The 15315-nt window shown below is 42.5% G+C and overlaps 1 protein-coding gene across 1 annotated transcript in view; it reads left to right on the top strand.

Moving 5' to 3' along the window:
* Positions 1-15315, top strand: part of LOC132872798 (patr class I histocompatibility antigen, alpha chain G-like) — a 36422-nt gene that overhangs the window by 14742 nt on the left and 6365 nt on the right. The window lies entirely within an intron of this gene.

Genomic DNA, 15315 nt, shown 5'->3' on the forward strand with positions numbered 1-15315 from the left:
AGTTCAGCGGTACCCAATATACTACTGTGATTTTGTGGGTTTTTCTTTCCCTGGAAGTACCCAGTGGATTACAAATTTCAAAATGGTCAATGTAAAGGGCTAAAGCAAAGCTAGACTCTTCTTCTCCTAACAATTTATTGCATTGGAAGTATTGTCCATCTCTGAATGACTGGATAAAACCAGTCAGAGTCTCTCCAGTGAAATTAATATTTTGTGCAACATCCAGCCAACCAAGTAGGCACTCGAGTATTTGCAAAACTGGAACATATACAAAGGACTTCTTTGCCACTCTTTCAAAAAGATACTCTACTGGTTATACTACTGGAAAGTTTCTGTCATAGTAACTGTTCCTGTGGTAATCTGTGGCAAGATCTTCTTTTCCTTTAGTACTCTCATACAAAGGGTTGGCTCTAAGAATGGCTTCTATCACTTCCTGGACAACAGTGTCATCAACTTCGTGGTTGTGTCTAGAAAGCACCTCTCTTACATTTTGATGTGCATGCGGTCTTGATGAATGAACAATGCCATTCAACTTCTCAATAATTGTCTGAGTAGCCTGTCTTGAAATATGTAAAACTGGCTGCATACAAAGAAAAAGCGAAGCAAGTTTATGCTGTAGAGTGGGTGCATCTACTCCGTCATCACAACTAACTGCTGATGTTGAGGGAATTTGGTCATCACAAGCTATCTCTCCATCTGGCTCCTGGTCTACAAGACCAGTTTCTGTCTCCACAAAATCAGTTTCAATTGACGTCCTTAAATCTTTCACAGTGTGGTGTTTATGAGACCTATGGTACTTCTGTGACTACTGAAAGTAGATACCAAATTGCTTTTGAAGTCACAATTTACAAATGGGCATCTGACTGTCTGGTGACTCCTTAAAGGGCTGATGACATGTTTTTGACATCTTTGGCGATGTTTTATAACATAAAAAGTAATTCCAGATGATCCATATATTAATTCACGAAGGCGCCTATTTTACAAGTTATGATAAACGCAGCTATTTGGGCAAATTTGATGGGGCTGCAGCACCCAGGAGACGAAAGAGGAGGAGGGGCTATATGACGTCAGCGAAAGAACCTTCCTCCTAACTTACCAGTTTGTTGTTGATGCGACAGGTGTTCAAATTGTCATTATTAGTGTGTGTGTGTGTGTGTGTGTGTGTATATATATATATATATATATATATATATATATATATATATATATATATATATATATATATTAGTTATTATGCCTTCGCCTTGTGTTGCCGGCTTTTGCTCCAAAACCTACAAGGATGGGGTAAGTTTATTCAAGTTTCCCGGAGATCCCGAGCTGCATGCGAAGTGGGTGAAGCAAGTCAGGTGCACTCGTGACAAGTGGGAGCCCTCACCAACATCCGTCCTGTGCTCTGAACACTTCGATTTGGATTGTTTTGACACCCTTCCCAGCTTAAAAGAATCTCTTGGGTGTTCAGTTCAGCACAAACGTGTGTTACTACCATCAGCAGTGCCTACACAGTGTTGCCAGATTGGGAGGTTTCCCGCCCAGTTGAGCGGTTTCAAGTGCATTTTGGTGGGTTTTGAACATATTTTGGGCTGGAAAACGTCAGCAGTATCTGTTGCCAGATACTGCTGAAGTTTTCCAGCCTAAAATATGTTCAAAATGCACTTGAAACCGCACTACTGGGCGGGATTCCTCCCAATCTGGCAACACTGCCAGTATTCCGGAGGGGGTCTACTAGTAGCTATGCCGGATCCAAAGACAGTCCTCCTGTCAGAACATGTGTTGTGAAACAACATAAGATAAAGGTACGTAGAGCTATAGATTCTACATGATAATCATAAATGTAATCATAAAGTCGGCGGGATATCAGTCATGTATTTGCTTGTGAAAGCTTGCGGCTTTCATGTAACTGCCGCCTAGCAACGAGAGGCAAAGGGTAAAGAGGGTAGGCTATCATAGATTCTATTCGGAAGAGATCAACACAATTCTAGACTCCCAGAAGAGGAAGAGCTAGCACTAGAGAGTTCACCGGCATTTTCATGTGCCATTTCCATTGAGTAGAACCAGAGTAGAACAGCCAGTGAACCGCAGCGTGTTCTCCCGCTGACGTCACAACATGGCCGCGAGCCATGGACCCAGTTTTCTTGCGCTGTGCAATTAAAAGTTGGATATTTGCGTAACAACAGCTTCTTTTCACGTAATTATAACAGAAATCTAACATGTTTGCCATGTTGTGTAGTTTATTTAAGAAATTGCATAGAGTCATGTTCATGTCATCCGCCCTTTAAATGTAATCCTAAATGAGTAAAAATCTGCTTTTCATTGCAAACATCCCTGAAATCACACAACTCTCATGTAAATGTTGAATTCTGGACATGTTTAGGTGTTTTTGTGTAGTACTTCAGACAGATGTAACTGTAATTCAAACTTTCCATACATAACCTACCATCTTGTATTGGGAGAGTGGACTGCTCATCATCACTATCACTAGGCTGCTGCATTGTGTGGGCCTCTGCACTGCTGCTGGTAGAAGCTGTAGCTGACTCTGACTCTTTTCTTTTTTTTAGAAAGAAGCTCTGAATATCTTTTCTTCTCTTCATATTCTCTTAATATCCCTGCACGGACAAGAGGCTCCTCACTGTCAAAGTCACCACAACTTCAGAGTCCAGCTTACTTCAAGCAGTAGTTCACTTCATGTGCTAGGTTTCGAGATACAGGAGTTAGCTACTGCAGTCTGTATCGTACTCATGAAAGTAGCTAATGGCTACTACCCTTTCGAGAAATGTATGCTACTCCTGTCCTGAACGGTTTCATATTCAATTTATCCTGTTAACAACAACAAAAAAGAAACTGACGTTAACGTTACTAACTTGGCTTGCAGGCTGCGGCTACACTAGTTAACTTGTGCTCTCGTCTTGTCTCGTGTATCTCGTCTTTTAGCTGTTCCTGCTACTAACATAAAGTTCGTTAAATAAAGTTTTCCTACATATTCAGAGCAAATTACGACATGATAATTATTCATTAAATCATTAAATTACCATACCTTATTGACTGAATCCGATTTATCCAGTTAATGGATGCGGTCTCTGATCCTGTTTCGCGGGAGCTGCAGGTGACAGGCAGTGTTCATCTCGCAGAGTTGCCAGATCTTGAACGATAAATAAGCGACTGCTGCCCAGACCTGCATGGGGCTGCAGGCGACACGCGCAGTGCTCATCTCGTGTCTACTGACCGCTCGGTGTCACTCGAAAAACTTCCGCTGATCAGAAATCAGCTCTCTGCAGCATCAGTCCGACCATTATTGTGTTCGTTAAAAGTGTAAAACTAACCCTATATCGTCAGCCAGCCATCATCATTGACTGTGTTTCTCTTGTTTGTTGTGTTGACGAACTTGATCAATTACCTATCGGATCTAGGGTGGCCATCGGGGTGGCCAATGACATTTCAGGGGTGGCGCTGGCCACCCCCTAGAATCGCCCTTGGGCACCAGGCATCACTGATGTAAACACAGAGTCCTCCACCGCGAGTCCCCCCCCCGACTAGCGCTCTGTCTGACCGGTAGCATGTTAGCCGGGCTAGCTGAATGGCACAGTCCGGGACGCTGTCATTAAGCCATGTTTCTACAAACACAAGGACACAACACTCACTCACAGACTTAGAAGATGAGCGGAGCAGGCGGACATAATCCAGCTTGTTGTCCAGTGAGCGTATGTTGGCCAGAGTGATGGTAGGGATAGCCGGCCGGTGAGGGCTAGCCGCTAGCCTAGCCCGGATACCTCCGCACTTGCCTCTCTTCTGCTTCCGCATGTTCCGCCTGTGGCGCTTCCACTGCGGGCTGGATGCAGGAGTGGGGGTCGGTGGTTGAGCAGGCCTCCGGAGCAAACCGTAGCTGCATAGCACTTCTGCGTCCGCTGGATTTATATCCGTGAATATAGTTCTGTGGATGTCGAGCAGAAACTCATGGGAGTATGTGCGCCTTGAGACTGATGGATGCGACAAAAACGAACAGATACACACTGTTTTAAAACACAAACACGAAAACACCGTTCTGTCAGGACGGAGAGGAGCCGCTGTGTGTGTGCACCGCCATTCTGATGGGTTTCAAGCATGGGTTTCATAAAATTTTATGAAAAGAGGAAACTGTAATTTCTCCTTTCAGCACTGTCACTTCACAACAAGAAGGTGTTGGGTTTGAAGCTGTCGGTCTTTCTATATGGAGTTTACATATTCTCCTGTGTTACAGCTCCTCTGTTTGGAATTTGTGAAGGAAATGTGATATTTCACAAAGTTGCCATGGTCAGAGGTAGACAGTAATGAAGTACATTTACTTGAGTACTGTAAATACACTTTTTGAGTATCTGTACTTTAGTATTTTTTTTTGAAACTTATGACTTACTTCGCTATATTTGAAAGACAAGTATCGTACTTTTTACTCCACTACATTCCTATCAAGGTCCTCGTTACTATGAAGCAGCTTTAAAAGTGGATGTTTTTGCTTTTCTTAAATGTGGTTGGTTTTTTCGCAGGTGACACTGAGACAGTCTATCAGTAATCACTAAGGTCACGTCACGTCACGTCCACAGACTGTATAAAATCAGGTTCAGTGATTTATCCGCAGCATTATTGAACACGATCAGTTGATGACAGAATGGAAAGAGGCGGTTCTTCTGGAGAATGCACACACTCATGGCTTTCAGTTTTCTGAAAGGATTAAAGATTTGTTTCATTTTAAATGTTTGCTTTGTTTGCCTAAAATGAACCACATCGGTGTAGTGGTTAGCGCTGTCGCCTCACAGCAAGAAGGTCCTGGGTTCGAGCCCCGGGGCCGGCGAGGGCCTTTCTGTGTGGAGTTTGCATGTTCTCCCCGTGTCCGCGTGGGTTTCCTCCGGGTGCTCCGGTTTCCCCCACAGTCCAAAGACATGCAGGTTAGGTTAACTGGTGACTCTAAATTGACCGTAGGTGTGAATGTGAGTGTGAATGGTTGTCTGTGTCTATGTGTCAGCCCTGTGATGACCTGGCGACTTGTCCAGGGTGTACCCCGCCTTTCGCCCGTAGTCAGTTGGGATAGGCTCCAGCTTGCCTGCGACCCTGTAGAAGGATAAAGCGGCTAGAGATAATGAGATGAGATGAGATGAACCACATCACGGCCTACAAAACTCTCCATCCAACCTGTGGAAGCATATTGAGGGATGTAAATGTTTTATTCCAAGAGAAAGCTTGCAGTGAAGTTGTCTGTGCTTTTAGAGCTAGTGATAACGTTGCAATAGCGACACAGTCTGGTTAGTCACATGACTTTCTATGGATTTGCCCGCCAAGTTGCTACAGCTTTGTCCACAGCTAATGTTCACACATTGCTAGTCAACTTAGACACTGTTAATTACCATATAAAAACGGAGTTATGCTAACAAGAATAACATTCACTTTAGCATAATCTGGCCAAATAAACAGAATGTAGAAATCTTTCTTTTCTAGTAACATTAGCTACCCAGTATGATTTCGAGTTTGAAAAGAGTTTGCTAGCATCAGACGGAGCTTCAGCTCTACAGGTTCTACAAATTAGTCAGAAAATCCAGTTGGTTGTTTCAGAGGCATTAGATTTTATAATTATTATGACAATAATACAACAGTGCATTGACAGAAAATGTACTTTTAATACTTAAGTATTTTTAAAAGCAAGTACTTTAGTACTTAAGTGAAATTTTGACTGGACAACTTTCACTTGTATCGGAGTCACATTTGACCAGCGGGATCTGTACTTTGACTTCAGTAATAAACTTGGGTACTTTGACCACCTCTGGCCATGGTGATGTGATCAGCTGATGTCACACTGCAGAAACAGTAAAGTGTGGTAGGATTCCACTGTACATTGACTGATGTGGCACAAAATTCACATGAATGTTAAATTATGGGGCAGAATCACATGCACATGCTAATGGTGAGGAACTGTCATAGTGCCACCAACTGAATCTCAAGAGAAGGTGGGTCATGCAGCAAGACAATTTTTGGAACCTTTATTTAAACAACAACAGGGTAGTCCAGTCTGTGGCAAGATGCCTCTGCTATCAAAAGGAGCCCTGTTATACACACATCTTACAATAAATAGAAACTAAAAAAAATTATAATACAATTTAACTACATTATTTACAATATACATTCAATACTCAATCCAACAAGCACAAAAAATTTATTTTTTGTACTTATTGTTAGACCGAATATCGAATGCATACTGCAAATGCAGATTATTTAGTGTAAAAGTATAATTATATTGAATTTGAAATAGACCCCTCCTGAATTCGCCTGGATGCCCACGAAACAAAGGCCAAAAGCCAAGACCAAACCAATCACTCATCAAAGCCGACCTCGACCCATGACCACCGCTCCACGAGCATCCAAGCAAATCCAGGAACGGTCTAATAATCATCATCTATAATTGTAACCTATTAAAAATTATACATCCATGATAATAAAATGATTTCTTAGCCAGCTCGGTTCTTACCCTTGGTAAATGTAACATATTGCTTTGTCTAGTGAACCTGTTGTGTATAGCATTATTAAAAGTAAAATAATTTCTAAAAAATTGCGGGCAACTCCCATTAATACATTTCTTAACAAGTTTGAACACATGGTCATCACGCCTACTTTGTAGGGTGGACCACTGAACTGCATCTAAGGCCATATCACTCTTGCCTATTCTAGTAACTATCCTTGCAGCACGCCGCTGAAATCTTTCTAAAGATGTAGAATTTCCGATACCACAGCACCCCCATACATTATCACAGTATTCAAGAACAGGGCGAATGAAGGACGTATACATAATATTCGCACAGTGTAACGTTAAATTATTCCTTATGCGCCCTAGCATACCCAGCCTTTTGCCAGCCTTAGATAATATACTAGTGCATCTCAAAAAATTAGAATATTGTGAAAAAGTTCAATATTTTCCATCAGTTATTTAAGAAAGTGAAAGTTATATATTATAGACTCATTACACATAAACTAAAATGTTTCAAGCATTTTTCTATTTTAATCAGTATGGCATACAGTACAAAAACATTAAAAAAAAAACCCCATCTCAAAATATTAGAATATTTCATTTCGAGTTTGAGTAAAACAGTATGAACACAGTGTATCTCTTGGTCTAGTTCAGTACACACAACCACAATCATGGGGAAGACTGCTGACTTGACTGTTGTCCAGAAGATGATCACTAATGCCCTCCACAAGGAGGGTAAGCCACAAAAGGTCATTGCTGAAAAGGGTGGCTGGAAAAGGTGCACAAGCAACAGGGATGGCCGCAGTCTTGAGAGGATTGTCAAGAAAAGTTGATTCAAGAACTTGGGAGAGCTTCACAAGGAGTGGACTGAGGCTGGTGTCAGTGTATCAAGACCCATCACGAACAGACATCTTCAAGAAAGGGGATACAACTTTTGTATTCCTAATATCAAGCTACTCCTGAGCCAGAGACAATGTCAGAAGTGTCTTATCTGGGCTAAGGAGAGAAAGAAATGGACTGTTGCTCAGTGCTCCAAAGTCTTCTTTTCAGATGAAAGTACATTTTGCATTTAATTTGGAAATCACGGTTCTAGAGTCTGGAGGAAGAGTGGAGAGGCACAGAATCCAAGGTGTTTGAAGCCCAGTGTGAAGTTTCCACAGTCTGTGATGATTTGGGGTGCCATGTCATCTGCTGGTGTTGGTCCACTGTATTTTATCAAGTCCAAAGTCAACACAGCCATCTACCAGGAGATTTTAGAGCACTTCATGCTTCCATCTGCTGACAAGCTTTTTGGAGATGCTGATTTCCTTTTCCATCAGGACTTAGCACCTACCCACAGTGCCAAAACTACTACCAAATGGTTTGCTGACCATGATATTACTGTGTTTGATTGGCCAGCCAACTTGCCTGACCTGAACCCCATAGAGAATCTATGGGGTATTGTCAAGAGGAAGATGAGAAACACCTGACCCAAAAATACAGATACGCTGAAGGCCACTATCAAAGCAACCTGGGCTTCAATAACGCCTCAGCAGTGCCACAGACTGATCACCTCCATGCCACACCGCATTGATACAGTAATTCATGGTAAAGGAGCCCCAACCAAGTATTGAGTGTATAAATGAATATACTTTTCAGAAGTTGGACATTTCTGTATTGTAAATCCTTTTTTGATTGAGCTTAGGGAATATTCTAATAATTTGAGATACTGGATTTCTGATTTTCATGAGCTATAAGCCATAATCATCAAAATTAAAACAAAAAAGGCTTTAAATATTTCACTTTACATGTAATGAATATAGAATATATGAAAGTTTACCTTTTTTAATTAAATTATGAAAAAAAGGAACTTTTTCATGGTATTCTAATTTTTTGAGATGCACTAGTATACTGGATATGGGAATTCCATGAAAGGCATTCATCAAAAATAATTCCCAGATATTTAAATTCAGATGCATGTTTAATAGGGCGACCACTGAATAGTATATTAAAATCAGAAACCTGTGAACGGTTAACATGAGTTCCAAATAGCATTGACTCGGTTTTTGTGGCATTTAGAAACAAGCTATTTTCACCAAGCCAAGATCCAACCAACTTAAGGTCAGCATTAAGCTTTCCTTCAATTATAGATAGAGTTGAACCAGAACAAAACAAAACAGTATCATCTGCATATATAAGTGTTGCGTTGCCTAACAACAAATGGTAAATCATTGATATGGATAACAAAAAGGAGAGGACCGAGTATTGAGCCGTGAGGCACACCAGAAATAATGGACTCAGATTCTGATGATACTTCTTGAAATCGAACAATCTGAGTTCTACCACAAAGGTAGTTTTCAAACCACTTTCAAACCACTGACAACGAACCTAAGCACACAAGTCGTTCTACCAAAGAATGGTTAAAGAAGAATAAAGTTAATGTTTTGGAATGGCCAAGTCAAAGTCCTGACCTTAATCCAATGGAAATGTTGTGGAAGGACCTGAAGTGAGCAGTTCATGTGAGGAAACCCACCAACATCCCAGAGTTGAAGCTGTTCTGTACGGAGGAATGGGTTAAAATTCCTCCAAGCCAGTGTGCAGGACTGATCAACGGTTACCGCAAATGTTTAGTTGCAGTTATTGCTGCACAAGGGGGTCACACCAGATACTGACAGCAAAGGTTCACATACTTTTGCCACTCACAGATACGTAATATTAGATCATTTTCCTCAATAAATAAATGACCAAGTATAATATTTTTGTCTCATTTGTTTAACTGGGTTCTCTTTATCTATTTTTAGGACTTGTGTGCAGTGATGGGAATAACGGCGTTAGAAATAAACGGTGTTACTAACGGCGTTATTTTTTTTAAGTAACGAGTAATCTAACTAATTACTTTTTACATCGTTATAACGCCGTTCCCGTTACTTACAATAAAATGCTATGCGTTACTTTATTGAAACTGTTTTCATCTGGCACGCTGCTCTTTCAGCCTTTCTTTACTCTGCTTTAGTGTGGGGCAGGGGAGATGCGAGACAACGGCATAGTAAGCCAATCAGAGTAGATTTGGACAACATACGTACAACATATGTAGGTAGGCTACGTCTACTGTACTACTGTGCACACTTTCAATGAGAAGACACAGCGATAGCGAGCGGTCAGCCCAACACTGCGTTTTCAAATTGGAAATACAGCCATTACTTTTCATTACTTGAAATAAAAGGCAAAAATGTCTACGTGCAATGCACATTATGTCGAGGAACAAAGCGTTTTATTATGATTACACTAACTGAATTTGATTTTTTTTGGGGGGGGGGTTTAACACAAAATGTAACGGAATAATTACTTTCCCTGGTAATTAGTTACTTTTATGACAAAGTAACTCAGTTACTTTTTGGGAAAAGTAACTAGTAACTATAACTAATTACTTTTTGAAAGTAACGTGCCCAACACTGCTTGTATGAAAATCTGATGATGTTTTAGGTCATATTTATGCAGAAATATAGAAAATTTTAAAGGGTTCATAAACTTTCAAGTATCACTGTATATGACAGTTATACGCATATTGAAATTTCGTTTAATTTGCGCAGATTTTCCCAGAGTTATGCCCTTGATTATTAACAAACTTGTACTTTGGCAATTTCATCAAGGTGTGCTTGCTTTCTGAAATCAACTTTCCTCGCAATTTTTATTGCCTCATTAAGGGGTAAAAATGCAGATTTCGGCCAATTAATCCTAAAGCCTGAAAGGTCACCAAATTCTTCAAACACTCTAAGCAACTGAGTTACAGATGAGGAAGGGTCACACATAAAAATAAGTACATCATCCGCATATAGAGAGATATGGTGAGGTGTACCACAGATAGATATGGGAATAATATTCTGTGACTGTCTTATAAATTGAGCTAACGGTTCAAGGGAAAAGGCAAAAAGCCCCGGACTCAAGGGGCAGCCCTGTCTGGATGATCTTCCAACCAGAAAGGGTGATGAGCAAATTTTACCTGTCAAGATCATAGCTGATGGAGCAGTGTAAAGAACCTTAACCATTTGAATAAACCCATTCCCTAATCCCATCGTCTCCATGACAGCCAGGGGCGGTCCTGGGGGCGGTCCGACCGGGCAGCTGCCCGAGGTGGCATCGCGGGGGGGGCGGCACGAGCGTGGGCGCGAAAAAAAAAAAACGGTCCCCAAAAAAAAGGTCCCCCCAAAAAAAAACCCCGAAAAAAAAAAAAAACAAGACGGGCGGGGCGAGGGGGGGGGGGGGGTGAACATTTTGGATGGGGAAGCCCAATACCAAAGTTGCGCAGGTGACCTCATCAGTGTGTGTGTGTGTGTGCCTAACTTGTCGTTGCCCCATAATATGCACAATCCCGCCAGCGGAACGTTGTACTAGTCATCAAAAAGACTTTACTACCATAGTACTACACTACTATGACATTACACAGAGTCTTAAGTAATACATTACGACTTGATCATTGCCATTCTGGTAACAGCAAATTTATAACGGGCCGCGTGTCCACGACGTACAACACACGACGAGAAATGTTTAAACGACCATGTAAAGCTGTTAACATTCTGTTGGCTAATACAGAGCCCAACGCAGGGCGGCACGAGCGCGAAAAAAAAAGGTCCCCCCCAAAAAAAAGGTCCCCCCCCCCCCAAAAAAAACCCCGAAAAAAAAACATGACGGGCGGGGGGGGCGCCAGCAGGGGGTTTCGCCCGGGGAGTAAATCACTCTAGGATCGCCACTGATGACAGCCCATAAATACGACCATTCCAGTCTGTCGAAGGCTTTCATTGCATCCAAAGACATGACTGCCGCTGGCATGTCATCATCTTTGCTAGCATCAATAATATGTAGTAAACGTCTGAGGTTAGCAGTGGCTAGGCGACCTTTTATAAAACCAGTTTGGTCACAATGAACTGGAGATGTCATATAGCTCTGTAATCGGCGAGCCAGGACTTTGGCGTAGATTTTAACATCTGCACCAAGTAGGCTTAAGGGTTTGTAACTGCTGCAGTCAGTTGGTTCTTTATCCTTTTTTAGTAGTAGGGATATGAGAGCCATATTGACGTCCCTGGAGAATCTGCCCTGCTCAATCGAGTATTGAATCATAGAAAGCAATAGAGGGCCAAGAATGTCCCAGAAGGTTAGATAGACCTCAGGGGGAATGCCGTCCCATCCAGGTACCTTGGCCCTCTGTATATCGAGGGCCGCGGCTTTGAGTTCTTCTCAGGTAATAGGCTCAGCCAGTTGTGTGGAATCGTCCTCTGTTAAACATGGTAATTCAACCCCGTTGAGAAATGCCTCATATCTAGTTTTATTAAAGCTTATTTCTGATCTATATAAATCAGAGTAAAAAGATCTGAATGTATCATTAACCCTTTTAGGGTCAGTGGTCATTTGCCCCTGCTGGGTCTTAATGGCTGGGATATCTGCAAATTGCTCAGTAGCACGAATTTGCATAGCAAGCAGGTGGCTAGGTCTAGATCCATGAAAATAATAGTGTTGTCTTGTTCTGTGCAATAGGAGCACGAGAGGAGAGCTTATTAAATGAAGCAGTCAGAAAGATGGCTTTATGGTCAGACAAAGCTATGGGTAACATGTGTACGTCAAAGCTACCCAAAAAAATGGGGGGAGGCAAAGAAGTAGTCAATTCTAGAAAACGTCTTATGTCTTGAAGGAAAAATCTCTCAAAGAAGGGTTGACCATGCGCCACATGTCAACAAGACCAGTATTGCGAGCCCAAGACTGCAGAGCAGCTGAGGCCTGTCTCTGGTCCGATGTCTCTGAAGCACCTGATCTATCTAAGGCTGGATCCCATACAGCATTAAAGTCTGATCCCACTATAAACATATAGTCTGCAAGCTGTAGCATAACGTCAGTGAGCATAATATAGAAATCTGCATCAAACTGGTTAGGTGCATAAACTGACATCAAGGCAATTTTCCTGTTAGAGTATTCAGTTTTGGCAATAGTTATCCTCCCCGATGAGTCTGCCCATATGCCCAGAACTTTAATATTTAAACTACGTTTAGCCACTATGGCCACACCCCGTACCTTGGTTCTAGCAGAGGAGGATGCTATGACATGATAGAATTTGTCAGCTAGTCTCCTAACATCAGCCTTCAGAAGGTGAGTTTCACTCAGTAGTGCTATGTCCACCTTTATCCTCCTCAATAAGCCAAGGACACTAGCGCGTTTACGTGGAGCATTAAGGCCACCTGTGTTCCAAACCAGTGTATTTAAATCAGTCATAAATTGATGTCAACAGTAAATGTATGTATCTGGTTTGTAATAAACCCAAATAAGCAGTAAGGTTCTGAGGGAGCCCATCCCATCTGCCCACCCACCCACCATAAACCCAAAAAACCAAAAGAGAGGAAAAAGAGAGAGAAAAAAAACCACACACATTTAACATCAACATCACCCCCCCCCAACAAAATAGTCCGCAACCAGGAAAAAACCTAGGGCTATACAGAACTTGAGCCCAGCAACATCCCAAATGTCCAACCAAATAAGCACACAATCAACTTAGAAATCAGAGCCAGATACTGCAGAGACACACACACACACATATATACATGATTGTTGTGTAATCCTGCTTTATGGTAAACATAACCATATGAGAATAATACTGACGCTAAAAAAAAAATCTTGTCATTTAAAATAAACTGCGCAGCATAACACTACGCTTAGAGCCGCACATTACAGTCAGCGAGGCTGACCAGCCGGGAGGCTTAAACCTGTAAACCGGCTGGCTCTTGGGGACAATCGTCTGGAGAGGGCGAGGCCGCCGGGGAGCGCCCAACCGCCGACCCATCCTCCATAGCATCGCTGGGGCGGTCACGGTCCAGAAACAGCTCTGCGTCTGCCGATGAGGAAAAAAGATGAGTGGACTGCCCAGATCTTATCTTGAGAGTGGCAGGGTAAAGTAGGAAAGCCTCTCGCATGCCATAGCCATTGCCCGTGAGAATGATCTGCGATGTTTGGCTGTGTAATCGCTGAAGTCCGCAGCAAACCGGAGCACTCGGTTGCCGACTGAGGGTGGATGTTTCCTCGCCTCCCGTAAGATGGACTGCCGCATGGAGAAGCGAAGGCAGCAAAAGATGAAAACTCATGGTCGATCTCCTTCCTTCGGTGAGCCCCGGCTGTTGATCCTGTGGGCTCGCTCTATTTCAGGATTCAGGTGCTTTAGTGCAGGAAACCACACTGGGATCATCCTTTCCAGAAACTGCACTGGCGCATCCTGCTCCGCGTTCTCTGGCATACCGTAGACCCGAATGTTGCATCTCCTACTACGGTCCTCTAAGTCTGCAAACTTTTCGTTCGTAACTCTGCAACTTCTCTTGCGTGTTGGAGATGATGGCAGAGGCGTTCTTGGTGTCCTTTTTCAGGGTAGTAAGCTCGCCTTCAACCGAAACAATCCTCATGGTCAGTGAAGTAAGCGCTTGTCTGCACGCCATCTAGCCTATTAGCCACCTGCTGCATGCTAGCTTCCAGCTCCTCGCGCAGCAAAGCTCTGACGACTTCAGCAATGGATTTAGTATCTTCGTCTTTCAGAGTTTTAACCGACTTTCCCTTTGAATCTGGCATTTTAGCTGACCGCTGGTGCCCTCAAAAAAAAAAAAAACGGTGCTTGCTTGGCGTGAAATGACTTAAATATTTGGTAAAATTGGGAAGTTGTCGGAGAGCTCAGAACCCAGGCAGCCATCAGGTCCATGCGGTTACCGGAAGTCCCACTGTTTCTGTTCTTGTAAGTTTTGGAAATGATGTGCATTAAATGCAAATGAATTCACATCTGACACTGAAAATCTTCCTGAATTATTCCACAGTGCATCCTGTGATGGAGCTGTTATTAAAAGCACTATTCCTCATGCCAGCAGAGTAATAGCACTTTTTACTGCTAACAGGAAGTGACACTCATATCTCACACAGTTTATTGAGTTTAGATGACATTTACCATAGAGGTGTGTGTGCACCTTATTAACTCAGTCAGTAGGTGGGGATGTTGGTGACATAATTCTGAATTTTACAGAATTGATGCATCTTTCTTTATACAAGTGCATCTCAAAAAACTAGAATGTTGTGAAAAGGTTCATTTTTTTCATAATTTAATTAAAAAAGGTAAACCTTCATATATTTTATATTCATCCTACATGTAAACTGGAATATTTCAAGCCTTTTTATTTTAATTTTGATGATGGCTCATCGCTCATGAAAATCAGAAATCCAGTATCTCAGAATATTAGAATATTTCCTAAGATCAATCACAAATGGATTGACAGGACAGAAATGTCCAACTTCTGAAAAATATTTTCATTTATACGCTCGATTCAGAAACTTCACACTGGGCTTCAAACCCCTTGGACTCTGAGCCTCTCCACTCTTCCTCCAGACTCCAGGACCTTGATTTCCAAATGAAATGCAAAATTTACTTTCATCTGAAAAGAGGACTTTGGGGCGGCACGGTGGTGTAGTGGTTAGCGCTGTCGCCTCACAGCAAGAAGGTCCGGGTTTGAGCCCCGGGGCCGGCGAGGGCCTTTCTGTGTGGAGTTTGCATGTTCTCCCCGTGTCCGCGTGGGTTTCCTCCGGGTGCTCCGGTTTCCCCCACAGTCCAAAGACATGCAGGTTAGGTTAACTGGTGACTCTAAATTGACCGTAGGTGTGAATGTGAGTGTGAATGGTTGTCTGTGTCCATGTGTCAGCCCTGTGATGACCTGGCGACTTGTCCAGGGTGTACCCCGCCTTTCGCCCGTAGTCAGCTGGGATAGGCTCCAGCTTGCCTGCGACCCTGTAGAACAGGATAAAGCAGGTAGAGATGATGAGATGAGATGAGAAGAGGACTTTGGACC

The sequence above is a fragment of the Neoarius graeffei genome, chromosome 24 (genome assembly GCF_027579695.1).
Source record: "Neoarius graeffei isolate fNeoGra1 chromosome 24, fNeoGra1.pri, whole genome shotgun sequence".
In the NCBI taxonomy this organism is placed as follows: domain Eukaryota; kingdom Metazoa; phylum Chordata; class Actinopteri; order Siluriformes; family Ariidae; genus Neoarius; species Neoarius graeffei.